Below are 5,655 nucleotides of genomic sequence, written 5' to 3'. Positions count from 1 at the left end.
GTTCTGTTGGTGAATTGCAATAAAGGAAGACTGTTTGTGTTACTCCGCTTCGTCTCCATGCCTCTTCTCTGGGAACAGAACATTGGCGATGAAGGTGGGATACCTGCAAGGAAAACAACAAAGAAAAAGCTGGGCTGACTCACAAAGAGAGGCCTGAAGCGCTGGGAAGTTCGGCGTCCGGAGATTGCGACTCTGCCTGCCAGTACGAGAACGCTGGAGGTGAGCTCGGCAAGAGGGACCCCTTCTCAAACCTTGCAGCTAGAGGCGTTGATGAAGCTCCAGGGCAGCAACAATGTCCAAAATCGGCCGTCTCTTGGAATTTGATACATCACATCCAGAACGCTGGAGTTCCTACGTGGCTTGAGTGGAGAATTACTTCCGAGTAAACCAAGTGAGGGAAGATGGCCTCAAAGCTGCTACTTTACTGTGTGTCTGTGGGCAAGAGACTTTCGATATAGCTGAGAATCTGGTCGCCCCAGCACCACTGGAATCAATTGCTTATGCTGAATTGAAGAAGATGCTGCGAGAACACTTCGAACCCAAGCTCTCAGTGATTGCATGGTGACACGCATTTGAGCAGAGGGACCAGAGGCCTGGTGAGACTGCTGCGGACTTTATTGCTGCGCTCCGACAAGCAGTTAGGCCATGCGAATTCAAGGACCTGGAAGAGAGGCTGCGGGATTGTTTAGTTTGTGGACTAAGAAGTCGTGAGCTGCAGCAGAAGATCTTCGCCAAAGAAGATTTCTCTTTCCAAGATGCCTTGAGAGAGATTGCAGCTGAAGAAGCAGCGGGTGGTGCTGTGAAGGCCTTGCAGCTCACCAGGAACCCTCCAGTGGCAGTCTCCGTCCATCAAGAGGTCGCTCAGGAGGAATCCAAACAGGATCAAGGAGTGGAGGTGGACAGACTTCAGCAGGCAGTGGAGAAAAGGCCTCAAAAACACAAAGAACAGACAACTTCATTCCCTTGGTGTTTCGGATGTGGAGGATGCCACAAGCACTCCGACTGCCGCTTCCGCTCCGCCATTTGCCGGGCATGTGGCAGGCAAGGCCACATTGCCTCTGTCTGTTTGGGTCGCCAGAAGGACCGGTCTTCGGAAGAATTGCTTCAGAAAGGTACCAGGGTCCCCAGCCAACATAGGGTGGGTTTCTGCGCGTCGCGCAGGAGCATTTTCAAGACTGGGTCACATAGGCCGCTTAGGAAGAAGCTTCACATTGACGTGAAGTTGCAGGGGGTTCCCCTCTCGATGGAGTTGGACACAGGGTCCGCTTTATCGATCATTTCCCTAGACACTTTCAAAAAGATCTTCAGTAGAAGTGGCCTACAAGTTAAACTCAGGCCATCCAATTTAATCCTCACTGACTTCCAGAATTCCAGAGTCAGTGTGAAGGGGGAGGCCACGCTCAAGGTGCAGCGTAAAGATTTTGAAGGGTTGCTAGATGTGGTGGTAGTTGGGGTGATCGCACGAGTCTTATTGGACTCGATTGGTTTGAGGCCCTTGGGATTCAAGTGACTGGACTTCACAGTCTGCAAACGTCAGGCCTTGCAGGAGTTTGCAAGGAGTTTGCTGATGTGTTCAGTTCAGAGCTTGGCTCGTACAAGGGGCCTCCCATTGCTTTACGTTTATACCCAGCCATCACACCCATTCGCATCAAGCCACGAAGGGTGCCCTTTGCCTTAAGAAACAAAATTGTTGTAGAGCTGGACAAGCTGCTCCAGCAGGGAATCTTAGAGCCTGTGGACAGTAGTCCATGGGAAACCCCCATAGTCACGCCTTTAAAGGCAAATGGAGAAATCCGAATTTGTGCAGATTACAAGTGCACGCTTAACAAAGCCTTACAGCAGCACGCCTACCCGGTGCCGGTGGTGAGCCACATTCTGGCCTCCCTCAAAGGAGGCCGTATCTTTGCAAAACTTGATTTGGCTCAGGCCTATCTACAGTTACCAGTTGATGAGGCAACGGCTGAGGCCCAAACAATTGTAATGCACCGGGGAGCTTTTAAAGTGAAAAGGCTGCAGTTTGGGGTTAATGTAGCCCCTGGTATTTTCCAGAGTGTGATGGAGCGTACACTCCGTGGCATTCCTGGGGTCTGTCCCTACTTCGATGACGTCCTCATTGCTGGGGAGTCATCTGAGAATCTGGCTGAGAGGTTGAGGGCTGTCTTGCTGCACTTCCGCCAAGCGGGGCTGAAGCTTACGCAGGGCAAGTGTAAAATTGGAGTCACATCCACTGAGTTTCTGGGGTTCCGTATTGATGCTGAAGGCATCCATCCTGCTGAATCCAAGCTGCAACCAATTCAGCAGGCCCCAAGTCCCAAGTCCAAAAGCGAACTTCAGGCTTTTCTGGGACTATTAAACTTTTATCATTCCTTCCTTCCTCACAAGGCTGCAGTGGCTGAGCTGTTACACCAGCTCTTGGATAAACAGGCTCCATGGCAGTGGACAAAAGTCCACAAAAGGAGTTTTGCAGAGGTCAAGGCCTTGCTCTCTTCAAATGCGGTTTTAGCACATTTCAATGAGCAATTGCCTGTGTGCATCGCATGTGATGCATCCCCTTATGGGTTGGGGCTGTGCTCAGTCACCTGAAGGCTGATGGGACACAGGTCCCTGTGGCCTACTATTCCAGGACTCTTTCATCTGCTGAGCGTAATTATGCGCAGATTGACAGAGAAGCCTTGGCCACAGTGGCTGGCATAAAGAAATTCCATGACTTCTTATATGGCCGCCACTTCACGGTCTACACAGACCATAAGCCTCTGCTGGGTTTGTTTACAACAAACAAACCCCTCACATAATATCTCCTATAATGCTGAGATGGTCAATTTTCCTGTCAGCATATGATTACACTCTGGTGCACAAACCAGGCAAAGAAATGGGCCATGCAGATGGCCTCAGCAGATTACCCCTACAGCAGGTAGAGGCAGATCCTGCTCCTGCTCTTCACATTCTCTCCATTCAGGAATTGCCTGAGTCTCCCCTCAATGCTAGGGACGTGGCTGCAGAAACTGCCACTGATCACACGCTAACACGCATGCTGACATGGGTGTTGTCAGGATGGCCTTACACGTGTCCAGGTACAGAGTTCCAGAGTTTCTGGAAGAGGAAGCATGAGCTTTCCACCTTCAAGGGTTGTCTTCTATGGGGAAGCAGGGTAGTGATCCCAGCCTCATTGAGGACTAGAGTCTTGCTCTCTCTACATGAGGGACATCCCGAAATTGGACGAAGGCGCTTGCACGCAGCCATCTTTGGTGGCCTGAGCTCAATAAAGAGATCGAGGCCCAGGTTCAGGGGTGCCAAACATGCCAGCAGTCTAGGCCTGAAATGCCCCAGGCCCCTGTACATAGGTGGGAGGAGACACATGCCCCTTGGTCGAGGGTTCATATTGACTACGCTGGGCCCTTTCAGGGGGAATTCTTCCTTCTCCTCGTGGACAGCCATTCCAAGTGGCTAGAGGTCGTTCCTGTCTCCTCCACTACTACTGCTAGGACCATCCAGGTGCTGAGAGAAATCTTCGCCTCCCATGGGGTTCCAGACATCCTTGTCTCCGACAACGAACCCCAATTCACTTCTTCTGAGTTTCAGGCTTTTCTACAGGCCAACTTGATCCAGCATGCCACTTCAGCACCGTTCCATCCAGCTTCCAACGGCCAGGCTGAGAGGATGGTGTGCACCACAAAAGACACTCTCAAGAGACTCACTCATGGCAGCTGGCATCACAGGTTAGCTGACTTTCTTCTTTGCCAACGCACCACACCTTGCACAGCCACAGGGAAGAGCCCAGCAGAACTCTGCTGGGGTCGCCGCCTCATCACGAAACTGGACAGGCTGCACCCAGACCGGGTGGCTTCACAGGTGTCACAGCCGCCGGCACCTAGGAGACTACAGGTGGGCGATCCGGTCCGGGCAAGGAACTATGGACCTGGACATCTCTGGGTAACAGCAGTGGTATGCAAGGTCTCTGGGCCGCTGTCCTACGAAGTGGCCTTGGATGATGGTCGTTGTACCTGTCTCGTTGTGTGCAATATCTGCAAAATGTTTTCTCTCTAAAGATAAAATATTTGGGGGAACTCTGGGTTCTTCCATTCTTCCTCCAGACCTTGTGCATCCTGCTGCTATGTAATTTTTTGAAGTAGCTTTGCAGAATATCTATGGAGATTCTCAGTCATCCAGGTCATGGTTGTCCCAAAGGTGCTTTTTCAAAAAGCAACTGGACTTCATTTTTTCTTGAAGATGCTTCGCTTCTCATCCAAGAAGAAGCTTCTGAAGAAGTGAAATGTCTTTAAGGAAAAAACAAAGTCCAGTTGCCTTTTGAAAATGCACCTTTGGGATAGCTTTGTAGAAGTAAGGTTGCTTTTAATCATATCTTTATTATTTTTATAAACAACTCAAGGCAGTGTGGGAAGTCACACACCCCCCGAGAAAGAAATATTTTTGGGAACATTAAAAGGCAGAATATTATATTTCCCCAAAGGATCTTAAAGGCAGAAACTACCCCCCCCCCCCCGCAAGTCTCTCTGCTCCAAACAGAAACCAGGTCTGCAGAAATGCAGATGTGATAATCTTGTCAGAAAGATTGGAGCCAGGAAGCTTGGATTAGAAAGACAAAGATCTCTAGAATCAACAATCCCTCACACCAAAAAAATCCAACAAAGGACATAGTCATCAGTCACAGCCACAGGGAAGCAGGATATTACCTTTGGGACATAATAGGATTAACCCACCACAATCAGAATACCAGAAAGGCACACTCAGACTCAGGTCAAAGTTCATGCCACAGGAACAACTCCAAACAAAAGCTCAAGAAGGTATATAAACCCACCACTCCCTGCTACATGTGGTCAGCTTTCCCAGAGCCATCTTTCTGTCTGGCTCTGCTCTTCAATAAACTACAACCTTCTTTCTAAAGCAGTCTCCATTTTGTTTATTCCCGGCTTGGACTGGACCCTGACCAAGATTTTTCTTCCAACAGCAGCAAACATACCCAATACCCCTTCCTCCTCTTATTTTCCCCACAAAATGGGGAACCATTTTGGGTTGGACCAAAAGTCATCCAGCCAGTTTTCATGCCAAGGCAGAACTACAGCTCACCATCTCCTGGTTTCCTGGTGCTTTTACCACTGGATTGCCCTGTGCCTGAGGAAGTATGGAGTATTTTGAAATTCTCTGGAACATTTTGGAGGCACATTTTACACCAACTCCTTCTCTAGATTGGATAATGTGACTGGAAAAAAAAATTATTAACTGAGCACACGATTTATAGGCAAATGCTTTCTTGTGTAAATATTGTTGGACAACAAAGATATTGTTTCCTGAACAGTCTGGTGTATCTGATAGATTTTTGGCTGCTAATCATGAAAATAACCCATAATTTAACCTATTGTACCATTTTATGGAATCTTTTGTTTTTATACCATGGCAAATGTACACCCTTCAATACTTGAAAGAACACATGAAAGAAACAGATGTGATATGTCTCCAGGAAGTTCATATAAAAAAGGATTATAGAAAACTACTAGAGAACGTAAAATTAGGAACACTATACACAACATTAGCACAAAACAAGAAAGGAGGAATTGCTATATATGTCAAAGAAAAAATAAAATCAAAATTAATATATTCGGATGAAGAGGGGAGAATTTTAATGTTGGAAATAGAATT

This window comes from Protobothrops mucrosquamatus, unplaced genomic scaffold (assembly GCF_001527695.2).
Source record: "Protobothrops mucrosquamatus isolate PMUCROS unplaced genomic scaffold, P.Mucros_1.0 scaffold487, whole genome shotgun sequence".
Classification (NCBI taxonomy): Eukaryota; Metazoa; Chordata; class Lepidosauria; order Squamata; family Viperidae; genus Protobothrops; species Protobothrops mucrosquamatus.
The sequence above is the reverse complement of the archived record's forward strand: the minus strand, read 5'-3'. Positions refer to the sequence as shown.